Source organism: Nyctereutes procyonoides, unplaced genomic scaffold (assembly GCF_905146905.1).
Source record: "Nyctereutes procyonoides isolate TBG_1078 unplaced genomic scaffold, NYPRO_anot_genome, whole genome shotgun sequence".
NCBI classification, from domain to species: domain Eukaryota; kingdom Metazoa; phylum Chordata; class Mammalia; order Carnivora; family Canidae; genus Nyctereutes; species Nyctereutes procyonoides.
Window position 1 is genome coordinate 15,679,826 of NW_026575117.1, and position 15,041 is coordinate 15,694,866.

A 15,041-nucleotide genomic window follows, 5' to 3' on the forward strand; every position below is an offset into this window, starting at 1 on the left:
ATGCTCTTCAGCTTTGGGATACATGAGCTCCCCATTACTGGACATAGAAGTTAAATAATCAACACTAAATTGTATGAGGCAGAGGATTTTTTATTAGGTAGAAGGTTTGACAAACTGGCCACTAAAGTACCTGTCAGTTTTAAGAGTTGAGGCATGTCTTTATGCTTCAAGTGGTGTTTGGGGAAATTTATCTTGTTATTCTCTGTGTGTTATCTTGCATAGCCAGTGCGACAAATTTGGTCAACCTTCCTAAGATGATACCTGCCCAGAGTTCACACAACACAGCTACCTGACAATCTGACATAACACCACACATTTGTTTTGCTGCCAATTAACTTCAAGATCTTTCCACTAACACTTTGTCAACTCCTTAAATGAAGCACTGACTTTTGCCAACAGAGGTTTATTTCTTCTTCACAGTTAGCTGTTAAGATCATACTAGCAAGATAACAAAATTAAATGAGACTCTCAGTGACAGGCCATTTAGCTGTGCGGCAGATGCTATGTGCACACTATAGGTGTCACTCTAAGAGAACAGAGAAGGTTGAAGGAACTACTGTTAATCCACAGGAGATATATCTCTTGCACACACATTTAGTACTTGTTATGAGTAACCTGGCTATGCTCCACAAGTTTGCAATTATCGATGTATATAAAATCTTGAATTATCATAACAGTAATGAAAGAATTGATTTTTTTAGGAAAAGAGATACAGGACTACTCTCATAATAACTAGTGTTACAGCCTAGATTGCCACCTTTAAAAATAATTAGAGCCTTGCTGACATGTAGTTAGCAAATATTAACTTTGATTTCCATGGAATTCAACTCACTCTAAATAAAAATAGTATCTCTTCTGGCTCTAGAGTTTTCCATCATTCCATAGTGAAATAAGCAGATGATGACATATAAAATTCACTGTGAGCATTTAGGTGAATTTAAGACATGTGGACTTAGTTATCAACATCATATTTCATATAAATGCATATAAAACACAGTGGCATTCACAGTGACAATGCCATTTCCTGTGTCTATCTTAGGTATTGCCTACGTGTATTCAGTTTTGATTACAGGGGGCTTATTGCAACCTCTAGCTCATAGCTTGAATTCTTACTTTACCACGTATGATCTTACTTGAACACGTATGTGTTGAACAAATGACAGCATGCCTTAGCCCTAGCTTTCTTATCTGGAAAGTGAAAGTGAAAGTAAAAATACAAGCATAATATTAGTGCTTTGCAGGGTTATTTTAAAGAATAAAAGGCATAAAGTCTAAAGTGTGTCTAAATGGTCTATATACTTTCTATGAAACCCATTAAGTTATAAGTTTGGAAAGTATAAGAAATGGTTATAATGATTTCTTAGAGGGAGCAATCAAACCGAAAATCTCATAATGTTACTTTTTAAAATTATGTAAATAAATCATAATACCAATCTCTATGTTTCTTTCACTTCAGTGAAATGCCAAGTATAGCCTATTCCTATATGTATGTCAGCATAGGCTACGTTTTTCCAGCATAACAAGCATACCAAAATATTGCTGGATTTCACAGAAAAGATATATTTCTTGCTCAGATCACATATCCACTACAAAGTGGCTGGGCTTATATTGCCCACTGTCCCTTCAGTGACACAAACTGTCAGACTCTTTATCATCTGAAATATCATCAATTACTTTGGCAGAGGAAGCAAACCTAACAAATTGTGTCTGGCTTTGAAAGCCTTCCTCTAGAGAATGACATTGTTTCCTCTTACATTTCCTTTATCAAAACAAGTAACATGGCCACATCTAACTTCAAAGGTGATGCAAGGTCAATTTTTTTTAGGTACCCATAAGGATGAGAGCCAGAAATACTTGCTGAAGATGATGAACCACAGTTATATGCTACATATCAATTTCACTTGGCAATTTGGAAATTTTGCTATATACTTTAAATATCTAATTTTAAAGACTTGATGACCAAATAAAATTTTTATGGGCTATACCTTGACTTTATGTTGATTTCTGGTGTTCTACCATTGGATTATGAGCATGTATATAAAAATCCAGATTAAAATTCCGTATACTGCTGTCTTCATTTATCAGTGAGGTAACTGATAAAGCATTTCATGCAAAAGACGACAAAATTAACTCTCTACCTATATAGAGAGTTGATTCATTTGCTTTATTTACCAAAATAATGAAATTTTAAAATACATAGGGCAATAACTGAAAATGGATGAACAGAATTACTTGTTAGTTTGTCATAATAAGGGAATAATATCTAGACATTAAATGTACACAATGAAATAGTTAATATGCAAAGTACTGCGTATACTACATTAGAGATTTTAACAAAGTCTGTGTGACCATTATGTGGTCACTGTAGAAGGCATAAATGCACTGAGTGCTCAAAGCCTTTGTCTTGGTTTCCTAAAGTTTATAGTTGAATAACCATTTTTATCAAAATGATCCAAAAAGTAGCATTAAGTGCATGCAACCTTGGAAGGTCATCACATATATTCTTATAAAACCAACCATACAGTAGCAGTAAAAATTATCTGAACATAGAGTCTTATTTATTATCTCTCTTTGCCACAATCTATGTCTATATGAGAAAACAAACAATAAAACACTTAATGAAGTCACCACTTATTTTGCTTTTATGATATTGAATCAAAGCCTTGAATGATTTGTTTCAGGCTAAACCAGATAGATGACCAAATTATGAGTTCTAATAAATAATGTCTATGATAGCTTTAGAACAAACACATGCATATCTTGAGAGATAATTCTTCATAACAAATAAATTCAAACTGATAGAAAAAGCATTACATCTTTGTGTTCTGGTGCATCTATATCATCTCTCATCTTACTATGAGGAGAAATACATGGCAGTTCATGCTCTTATTCAGATTTGAGTGAGAGAAAATAAGAGAAAAAAAAATCCCTCAAAATACCTAAATAAAAATATAAGAGGTAAAGTATTTTTGTTTTTTAGAATTGTTTTTTTAGAGTGTTCCTATTGAAAAGATGAATGATGTTATAGCCACTGTGACAGTCCAAGAGGCAGTGAATGAGGTAGATTGAAATTAATTCCTGGGCAATGTCTGGCCACACATATTTTTGTTATCTCATTCATCAATCAATCAATATATATTGTGATGTACAGTGTGTCTACTAAATATAGCACATTTTACTAGTTTTTTTGTGTAATGACAAAAAGAGATATGATGTTCTCTGCCCTCAAGAAACATTGAACTCTTTTTAGATAGTTGGGATGATGACACTGATCTAGGTATGGAAATACATCAGGCCAACTAGAACAGGTAGATTGCGTTTGGCAGAAAGCCTTGTGGGATCTAAATCAGGAATCGTTACATAAAACACCTGCTTGGCACTCTATAGCCATCTTATTTCAGATGATGTTAAAAAATTAATTGAAGTACAGAATAAAATTTGGTAATGGCAAAGGTGATATTCATAATATATTAAATATGATACAATCAGTCATTGATGAATCAGAGCAGAAATGCTGACCAATCAGAACAGACAGCAGTGAAAACCAAATTGATTTTGTTAAATCAGTCTTGAAGCTGAATACTTTCTCTAGTGCTGAGGATATCTATAAGTTACAGCGTATCCAATAAAAGATTATCACAACAAATTAAAACATACATAGATATTATGAGAATCGTAACTAAGACTCCATGCTATAAAAAAACTTTTCTTTCCCTTACTCTTGTACTTCAATTACCAATATCTTGAAAACAAGTACATTATACATAAGCATATAATTGCCAAAAATCTACCCATTAGAAGGCAATATTATTTGTGATAGTTAATTTAGAATTTTATATCTAGTTCCTTTCATCTAAATAAGGTAACTGAATGACAAATGAGGTAACCAAAATTTTAAGAGATTAAATGATTTGCTAATGATCATGTAACTTGTTACTGAAAATGCTTGTTTGTTTATCTGATGTTGAGGTATTTAGTTTGGACAAAATGGCTGGTAAACAGTGGACTGAATGTGTCAAAGTTCACTTAATATCTCCTATCCCTGACAAATACAAGAACTATAAAATTTCAGAAAGGAGCAAAACATATATTCCCACCTAAGATTATACAGTTAGATGATATAGAATATGATTTCTTAGTTGTATCTGAAAAATCAACAGTGGCTGACATTTTGGGTATTCACAACTATTCTGGATCGTTTTCTTATGTAGGCATATGGTAAAATGGCATTTCTTTGTTAGGCTTGGCTATGAAATGCGATCATAGGTAATGCGAATTTCTTCCCAGCAAATTCACATTAATTCCCAGCAATTCGCATAAGAGACAGTGACAATTTACTGTACTCCTTTTTTTTTTAAATTTTTTTAATTTTTTTAATTTACTGTACTCCTTTCACCACCTGCATAAGCAAACGATTCCAGGTGGTCGCATGCCCTTCAGCCTCAATCTAGGAGTGAGGACAGTGCAGTGCAAAGACCAGCCAGCCTGGGTGGGCATGCAGGATAAGCGAGAGGTGAACTTTGTTTGTGGCTGACATTTCAGAGGTGTTTCTTATTGCAGTGTTCCCAAGCTGATGTTGACTTATACAGAAATGGGAACCGGAAATGGAACGGAGAGGCTGTGCTGGACAAAGCAAAAGCCTACAGTTGTGACACTGACTTAGTGCATCATGAATGTGTCAAGAACACTTTATCAGAGCTGGACTAATGACAATCTCGGTTAAGCAGTGGGGAAATGCTAGTAAAACTGTTGCCTCTGGTAAGTGAGGATGAAGATCATGTACCTAATAAACTCAAAGTACCAGGGAAAATGTCAGAAAATAGAATGTTAGTTCTGTTGCCAATGACTGCTTCTGGTAAGGTATGGCAGGGTATTATCCCTTGTCACAGTGACACATTGCTCCAGGTGGAGGTTGTGGTGTCAGCCTAAGTCCTGGAGTAAAGAGACATAAAGAAGAATCTGTAAACCAACTTACACTGAACAAGTGGAGTGAGGAAAAAAATAAACTGGAATGTCATATTCAAAGCAAATTTTTGGTTGGGCATTTTTATTGCATTACCTAGGCTTTCTGTCTGATGTACTATCTAAAACTTAGAAAAGAATAAGTGAGTTTGAAAGCAGAAATAAAAGGGACTAAAAGAGAAGTAATGAATGAGGTAGACTTGAAAGAGGCAACTGCTTCTCAATTCCCAATATTAAAACAATTGATTTAGTCACAGTGGCCAATTAGAAGTCAATCCCATAGGGATCCCTGGGTGGCGCAGCGGTTTAGTGCTTGCCTTTGGCCCAGGGCGCGATCCTGGAGACCCGGGATCGAATCCCACATCGGGCTCCCGGTGCATGGAGCCTGCTTCTCCCTCTGCCTATGTCTCTGCCTCTCTCTCTCTGTGACTATCATAAATAAATAAAAATTCAAAAAAAATATAATTAAGAAGTCAATCCCATAGCAAATACAAAATTTAGTGTGTGACCTCCATGTTTTCGTCATGATCACAAAATTGACTAATGAGTCTTAGGGAGTATATCCAACAAAAGTTTTAATACTCAGTAAATATTCTTAATTAGACAAGGCATAAATAAAGAAGTCTAATAAAATCCCTTGACTCAAATGAGAGATGTAGGTAGGGAAATAGGATGCAAAAGAAAAGAAATATAGCAAATACGGAAAACACCTTTAGGGAAAATTGTGAGTGTGACTATTGGCCCAATGAATTGATTGAACTCAAATGGATAAATGACCAATAAGTTTTTACATAAGTTGTACTTCTAAATAAACCCTGACTCCAGGTTTAAAAAAAAAAAAAAAAAAACATAAAGTTTAAGGTTTAAAATGACCTTCGATTCTCCATGTTTGGGCAGAGAGCAGACTGAGAAAGCTGTTCCTTAGTCACATTTTCCAATTCTCACCTCACATATGGCCAAGGGGGAAGTGGAATAGAAAGATCACACATATATTGAAAGTTGGAAATAGTAGATAAGAGAGCCACTCCCAGAGAGAAAAGAAAAATTGAAGACAAATCAAGGAATAGTCTCCACCTCCAGGTTTGAGGCCCTCAAAATGTCTTCTGAATAGAATTTCATAATTGCTACCAGCAAGTTTGCTTTGTGTTCTCTATTTTTCCGCTTTCTGGGTAGAAGTGCTTACTATAATTATCCTGGTTGATTCCACCTTGGTGTATGGCATGTCTAGGATACATAACTTGCTTTTTGGTTCATGTCTTTATAAAAAAAGGAAACCACATCTAGATTGGATTAAGACACTGGATTAAGTTTCACCCATTGAGCTGGACCCAGTAATAGATAGGACTTATGTTCTGTCTTTCATGGGGATGGGGGAATGTGTGTTCTGCATCTGAGAAGAAGAGGAAATGTAATATCTAATGATCAAAATAGTGGAGTCATTACAGCTCTTATTTATTTTTAATTTTTTTTTTAGAATTTTATTTACTTATTCATGAAAGATACAGAGAGAGAGAGATGAGGACACTGGCAGAGGGAGAAGCAGGCTCACTTTGGGAAGCCTGAGGGGGGACTCGATTCGAGGATACTGGGATCACAACTTGAGCCAAAGGCAGATGCTCAACCACTGAGCCACCCAGGTGCCCTCAGCTTTTTAAATAAATATTAAGGATTTCTTTTTAGAAAAAAGCCTTTTTTTTGAGGCAAGCCAGGATAACTCATTTTAGCCAATGAAATTTAGCATTTGTGTTTTATATCACTTTCTGGCTAAGCATACGACGTAGTATACACAGAGCCTACCATATATGTTTTTTCCTTGTCCTTGGTGATCACTTTTCCACATGAGGCCTGGCTGGTCTGTCAGCCTGAGTCTTAGAATGAGGGGAGAGAGCAAAATCCTCAGCAAACTTGCAATGGTTAAGTGAGGAGGAAATAAATTTTAATGTTAGAATCCAAAGATATTGTGGGCTTCTTTATTACTGCAGTATTATTAGCCTGTCCTATATGGCAGATCAACTACAATTGGCTGCAAAATGGAGGAAATTTATTGGTTCATGTAACTGAAACTAAAGAAAACGTGAGCTTGTAGCAGGAGTGATTTAGCAGCAAAAAATGTAACCAAAGATTTTTTTTTTTTAACTCGCATGGCTCAAGCAACTCCTATCATTGCAAGATGGCTCTCTACTGTTCTTATGATTATGTTCTTCTTTCATATCTAAGAAGAAAAATTAATAGAATTCCCCATAGCTATGTGGAAAAATTAGGAATCTTTCATCTTCAAATGCTCTTAGGAAATATATTTCTGGGTCTCATTGACCCAATTATTCATGTGTCTTAAACTGACCTATGTACTAGGGGAAATGGATTCTTGTGATTTGCTTGCATTAACCAGAGAGCAGTTCTGGATCTCACTATGAGCTAAGTACCACACACTGCAATTCTAAGAATGGAAATGGGGGTTCCTCAAAAGCAATTTGGGATACTTTAGTATCAGGGAGCAGGAATGATTACTGAGCAGCAAACAGTAAGATTTTATTAAAGATTATAACATGCAAACTGGACAGCTAGTTAAATTCAAATTTTTTATTAAGATACTTATTTTCTCTGGAAAATATTCTTTTTCTATAAACTGATATTTAACTATCATCTGAGGGAGAAACTGTTTTGGGGAAAAATTAATAATTGTCTACATTTTTAAAAAGCCAAGAGGAAATAGATAATTATATTTTAACATTTCTAAATAGAGTTAACCTAACTTTTATAGTACATACATTTTGCCATGATAGCATTAGAAATTTTATTCATTTTTCAGATGACGTGTCAAATGGGCAGAGTTTTCTAGAAGTAGAACCTAGACAATTTCTATTACAAGGTGGCCTCCAGCTGCTATTTTTGGTTTATAAAATGAATATATTACATTTAATAGGACATGATTCTGATAAAAATTTATGTTGACAGCATACACCTTAGATTGCCCACATACCAGGTGATAACACAATATTTCCAAAGAGTAAAGATGGTATGTCAGAAAGATTCTATAAGATTTGTGCTCTATGTAAACCAAACACTTTATTTTTTGTCAAGATTAGTTATTACTTTAAAAAATTAGTTATTGGGCAGCCCGGATGGCTCAGCGGCTTAGCGCCACCTTCAGCCCAGGGCATGATCTTGGAGACCCAGGATCGTCTCCCACATCAGGCTCCCTGCATGGAGTCTGCTTCTCCCTTTGCCTGTGTCTCTGTCTCTCTCCCTCCCTCTCTCTCTCTCTCTCTCTCTCTCTGTCTCAAACAAATAAATAAATAAAATCTTTAAAAAAACTAGTTATTACTTGTATCATCATATTTCATAGTTATAGCTTAAATAATTAAGTTTTTTATTCATCAAAAGAAGAATTAAGGAAAATGTAGAATATTATATGGAAATGATTCTATATTTATATTTAGTTCTTTATTTTTCCAGCAACTTTAGTAAACAGTTGCATAATACAAGTCAAAATAAATCTGACATTTATTTATTTCAATCTCTCTGTAAAAATTTTAGGATTTCCAGTTTCTTTATTCCTGGATAGAACTGGTCTCTAAGTAATTGGCTACAAAGTTGTTTTTATCTAATTAAACAAAACACATAAATCAGTTTTGTTACTCTTCCTGTGTGTGTATTTCATTTTTTTGTCCGCATCTAGATTTCTTTATATCTTTAAACTATATCCGTTCTTTCACTATAATCATTACATAGATGCCACCATTATTTTTTATTAAACAATATTAATTTATTTCTGAGAACGTAAAGGTAGAGATTGAAAAGTTTTATTTTTTTATTTTTATTTTTTTTAATTTTTATTTATTTATGATAGTTACAGAGAGAGAGAGAGAGAGAGAGGCAGAGACACAGGCAGAGGGAGAAGCAGGCTCCATGCACCGGGAGCCCGACGTGGGATTCGATCCCGGGTCTCCAGGATCGCGCCCTGGGCCAAAGTCAGGCGCCAAACCGCTGCTGCGCCACCCAGGGATCCCGAAAAGTTTTATTTGAATATAGTTCTTACAACCGAAATTCCCTCAAGTCACAAGATAAGAAAAAAAAAATAGATTCTATTTTGAAATTTTCTGACACTTTTTTGGCAAGCTGTAAGAAGTTTATTTTTCAGGACTTGTATTACAGAGCAAAATGAATCATATAATCAAATATAAAAATGGCTTAGCATTCTACACTTATCTGGCCTAATGATTCATTTTTATACTTAGTGACAATAGAAAATGTACAACAGATTGACCCAATAAAATCTGAAATTTATTTCTTCCTTTTTGTGTGGTGATTGGTATTAGCATCTATGTTGTTACTATATACTCTAATATACAGATTTTCACACTTCATGCTATATGTGTTTATGGAAGAATTTTGAAATTCAGATGCACATTCTAATCTGATAAAATAAATACAAACTGATTTTTTCTTCAGCTTTAATAAAAACATATTTTAGGTATGTTAATAGTTTGCATTAAAAAGGTCAAGTTCAGTTAAATTAAATATTTAAAAGTAACATAATCGTCTTTCTTAATCATCAGGAAAGTTAAATAAATTGATGCATTCCCTTATAGACAAAGTAACCTAGAATAAAGTCTACCAACTTATAGAAGCCTGTGGGTGGTGAGAACATTTGAAAAGCTTTCCCAATACAAGATCTGCCTCATTGCTACTTCTTAAATTTGTTTATTTCTATGAGGCAAAGATAGATGAAGTTTTATTTTTCAATAAAAGCTCTTATCAAAACTATCAAATGTGTCTTTGATACATTTTACTAGTGTTAAAAAGAGTTCAATAAAAACAATATTTTACCTGTTATTTAGTTCCAAGTGTCAGTAAATGAATGTGGTTTTACTAAAGATGTAAATTAAGTGTGAATCAGCTAAATACACTACATACCAATTGTAACAGATAAATAGCAACAAAAAAATAAATAGAAATTTTTTCAATATTAGAAATTAGAAAATCCACATATAAGTACAATCAAACATTGTCTCTCTCTGAAGAATAATAATTATTAATTTTCCTATAGTTAAGAGTCTCTAATAGTTTGTGTCACTCTCTGATTTCATCTGATTTTATTTTTCCCTCCCTTCCCCTACGTTTATCTGTTCTGTTTCTTAAATTTTACTTATGAGTGCAATCATATGATGTAGAAGTTTTAAATTTCAGGGTTTTTTCTTTATTTTACAGTCAGTATTTGAGATTCTATTCACAGCATTGTTTTTAGCTTGACTAAATTTTGAACAGGTTTCTTCTTGACTATAGGCCCTTGATCTCCCTTTTCATCTGAAAACTTGCAGTTGCAAAATCTTTCTGTGTTCCTTTTAAGATGTAAATCTTTTATAAACCATAATGTCTTTCCCAAGGATCTGAGAGTCATCATTTTGAAATGTAATCATCTGAGAAAAAAGAGCTAGCACATTTATCTCCCAGTCTCTGTGGGAAAGTAGAAGACAAGCTTAACTAAGGGACAATTAGCAAACACAGCTAGCCTGATCATGTTGACCAGCCTTCTTGCTCCTGTTTTCCAGTACTTTTCCATGAGCTAATCCTAGTGTTTTGAAAAGCCTTCTGCCTTTAGTTTCAGAGGATTTGAGTCAAATCTCTTCCCTACTGTAAGTCTCTCTCCTTTATTGCAATAGTCTTAAATAAAGTCTGCCTTGACTATTTAACTGGTAGGGTACAATTTTATTTTGTAGTTCATATAAATTAATAATTATATATTCCTGTTGGATTGTCTATGCTATTGTCATAAAATATTTTTATTCCAACTAATATATCTTGCATAACGATTTAGTATTTTTTTACTAATGTTTACATTACATATTTTTCCACCCTTTGAGCTCAATTTATCTATGGCCTTGGCATATCTCTAGTAAGTAGCAAATAATATTTAATTTCTACTATTATTAGTTATTTTAATCATCCTGTGGTCTTTTATTTAGAATATTCGATGTAATAAAAAATAGAATGTCTAATATAATAACCATTGTAGTGGGTTTATATCTGAACCAATACAATTTATTGATAAGACAATCTAAATGTTTCCTTTTACACTGTATTTATCTATTTGTTCCTGAATATTTCTCTCCTGTTCTCTACTTTATTGTCCTTTTTGGGGGTAATCAAATATTTTTTATTTGATTTTCTTCTTCTAGATTTCAATTAAACATTTTTTTCTTATTTTAGAGTTATCCTAGAGATTATAATTGTATCCATTATGTTTTTGCATATTGTTTATGCCATTTTCCCATCTACTCCTGCTGTGTCTCAGATTCAAAAATATGTTAGACCTTTTATTAATATATCATCTATGTACTTATCCAATATTTTGTTGTTGCTTTCTTTACTGCTTCCATTTTTGTGTATTCTATTAATCTGTCTTCACATTCACTAGTTTCATCAATTGTGCATAACTCTTATTAAAACAAGATTTTGAGTTATTCACTCCAGGTACTGTATTTTTATGTTTTAGAATGTCCATTAGTCTACTTTCATATATTTCAAATCTCTGATGAACTTTCCAATGTCTTTATATGATCATTTTTTTCCTTTATTTTTTGAACATTTTAATAATAATTATCCCAAAATCTTTCCTATTAATTTCAATATCGGGATCTTCTTACATCTCTTGTCTAGTTTCTTTTCCCTTTGAAATTAGCTACATGGTCTTGTGTGCTCCTTGTAAATTGGGGTTTCAGGTCCATCAGGTATAAAAAGAACTGCAGAGGCTTTAGAAAATGTTTTCATCCTCAAGAGGTCACCCTCTTCATATTTAACAGACACTGTAGAGAGTTGATGCTGTTAAGATTAACTCCTAAGGTCAGGATTTAAACTATATTAGTGCTGGGTTATAATTGTATAGGAATCAATTTACCTCTTACCTCTTGGTCCTTCCAAACTTTCAAATATCCCCTTTTTGAGCATTTGCTTCTTCAGGTCTATAATACGGCAAAGATATAATTTTATCACCCAGAGGTTTTAGTTTATCTCTTTAGTCATATGCCACAGGTAGATTCAAAATAAGGCAAATGTCTTTAAAGAGGAGACTAGCCATGAATTTAAAGACCTTCAAAAAAGTCTCCAATATTCTCAATTTGATCTACTGTAACGGCAATATTTTCTTCTGGCTTCTCTTGTTTTGGAAGAGCAGCATTTTCCAGGAGCTAATCCTAGGTTCTCAGCTTCTAAATCTGCTTTGAACTGATAAATGTGCCCCAGGGAAAAGCAGTTGTAGAAACTGTGTCAATTAATCATTTTCTGTAGGGTTTTCCATCCTTGCCAGTTTTATTTTCGAGCTCCTCCCTCTAGAGAGTTTTTGTCTAAGCTCTTGAAAGTCTGTGATAAACTTCATTCTGCTTTCAGAGACTTTTGAATAGTTCTATAGCATCCACCACTATCTAAATTCAGTAAAGACTTTGTATTAAAACTGAACTTCTTTAGACCCATCAAATCTAAAATTTTGTCAGTCCAATCTCCACAACCACTAGAAGTTTTGCTGGTTTTTCTTTCTTCCATCAGCTACTTTTTGTGTGGGGAACACACAGTTCCTCAGCTTCTAATCTAAATCAAGAAATGTCAAATGTTTACAGAATTAAGCAAATGTTCACAAGAGAAAGAAAGAAAGAGAAAGAAAGAAAGAAAGAAAGAAAGAAAGAAAAGAAAAGAAAAAAGAAAAGAAAAGAAAGAAAAGAAAAAAAGAAAAGAAAAGAAAAAGAAGAAAAGAGAACAGAAAAGAAGAAGGAAGGAAGGGAGGGAAGGAGGAAGGGAGACAGAAAGGAGGGAAAGAAAAATGTGAATCCTCAGCTTACATCTCCTGTTAGGGATTTTATTCCATTTAGTTTGGTTGCTTTTGTGATCTATTATGTCTTTGAAAAATATAATTTAAAAAATTATTCACCTTTCTAGTTACTACCAATGAAAGTGCTGTCCTACTTCATTATACTACATTCTACCTGGAAACAAAATAAAGGCAAAGCAAAAGGGTAGCATTCTTGTATGATTCCACAAATGTAGATAGGCTCTGAGAATTTTCTGGTCTAACCTATCTATCATACACTGTGATATGTGATGGAAGTTGTTTTTTATTTTTAATTTTTTTTAGAGATTTATTTATTTGAGAGAGAGAGAGAAGGCACAGAGGGAGAAGATCTTTAAGTAGACTCCCCACAGAGAGCAGAGTTGGAAACAGGGCTCTATCCCAGGAACCTGAAATCAACACCTGAGCTGAAATCAAGAGTCAGATACTTAACTGACTGAACCACTCAGACACCTCAGTTTGTTTTTTAAAAGTTAACCTTAGGGAGACTACAGCATATTATAATTTATCTAAAATTGTTGTATTCCATAATTATTTTTAAACATCAGGTAGTTTACAGGACTAAAACATGACAGATGTCTCATACGTGACATCTTAGCATTCTTTTGGTAAAACTAGAAAGAAAAATTCACAATTAGAAATTCATTAGGTTTATTCCTAGATATGTTATTGATTTTGTTGTAATTATAAATGGTATTGACTCCTTAATTTCTCTTTCTGCTGCTTTATTAGGGATGTATAGAAATGCAATCAATTTCTGTACATTGATTTTGTATTCTGTTGACTCTACTGTTTTTTGGTGGGGTATTTTAGATTTGCTATGTAAAGTATCATGTCATCTGCAAATAGTGAAAGTCTTACTTCTTTCTGCTGATTTGGATTCCTTTGCACTGTTGGTGGGAATGAAAACTGGTACAGCCACTCCAAAAAACAGTATGGAGTTTCCTCAAAAAGTTAAAATAGAACTATCCTATGATCCAGCAAATTGTGCTATGACGTATTTATCCAAAGAATAAAAAAATACTAATTCAAAAAGATATATGCATCCTAATGCTTATAACAGCATTACCCACAATAGCCAAGATATGAAAACAGCACAAGTATCCATCAACTGATGACTGGATAGAGTTAGAATATTATTCAGCCATAAAAAGAATGGAATCTTGCCATTTCAGATGACATGGATATGCTAGAGAGCATTATGCAAAGCAAAATAAGTCAGTTATAGACAGACAAATGCCATATGATTTCACTCATATGTGGAAGTTAAGTAACAAAACAAAGGGGGGAAAAAAAAGAGAAGGAGGCAAGCCAAGAAACAGACTCTTAATTGTCAAGAACAAACTGGGGATGCCTGGGTGACTCAGTTGGTTAATTGTCTGCCTTTGACTCAGGTCATGATCCAAGGGTCCTGGGATCCTGCCCTGTGTTGGACTCTCTGCTCATCCACGAACCTATTTCTCCCTTTCCCTTTGCCTGCTGCTCCCCTTGCCTGAGCTCTCTCTCTCTCTGTTAAATAAATAAATAAAATCTTTAAAAATAAAAAAAAAAGAAGAAACTGATGGTTACCAGAGATGGAGTGATGGGTTAAATAGATGATGAGAATTAAATAGTGTACTTGTAATGAGCAGTGGGTGTTGTATGGATATGTTGAATTGCATATTGTACACCTGAAACTAATACACTGTATGTTAACTGGAATTTAAGTAAAAACTTTAAAAATTAAAAAAAAAACAATAATTCAAGGGGATAAGGATTTTTTATTCTAGACAGTTTTTCCTGTTTATATAAAATAGAAATATTACTAAAACTGAAAAGAATTGTTTATTATGCACTATTTTGATCAAAATATGTTAAGAAATCATAAACTCATTCATCCTTCCTACATTATTTATCTACCCTTTCAGTTTATAATTTGGTAGTTCTACTCCACAAAAAGATGATGCTCTTTTTTAACAATCAATTGCATTATATCTTATCAGATGTTAGCTGTGGACTTGTCATATATGGTCTTTATTATGTTGAGATACGTGCCTTCCATGTCTAAATTGTTAAGAGTTTTTATCATGAATGAAGGTTGAATATTGTTGTCACTTTTAAGTGTGTTCGGTTAAATTAATCACCAGAAGAATTTTGATAATCGAGTGTTTAAGTCTGACCTTTTGGCAGTTAAAACCTCTTTTGCCCATTTGAAATTCACTCCAAAATTTTTGGCTAAATACTATATAATTATACTTAC

The 15,041-nt window shown here is 33.5% G+C and overlaps 1 protein-coding gene across 2 annotated transcripts in view; it reads right to left on the reverse strand.

The window, feature by feature from the left end:
* The window catches only part of BRINP3 (BMP/retinoic acid inducible neural specific 3), a 354,638-nt gene that overhangs the window by 102,380 nt on the left and 237,217 nt on the right, over positions 1–15,041 (reverse strand). The gene's annotated exons all lie outside the window — the stretch shown is intronic.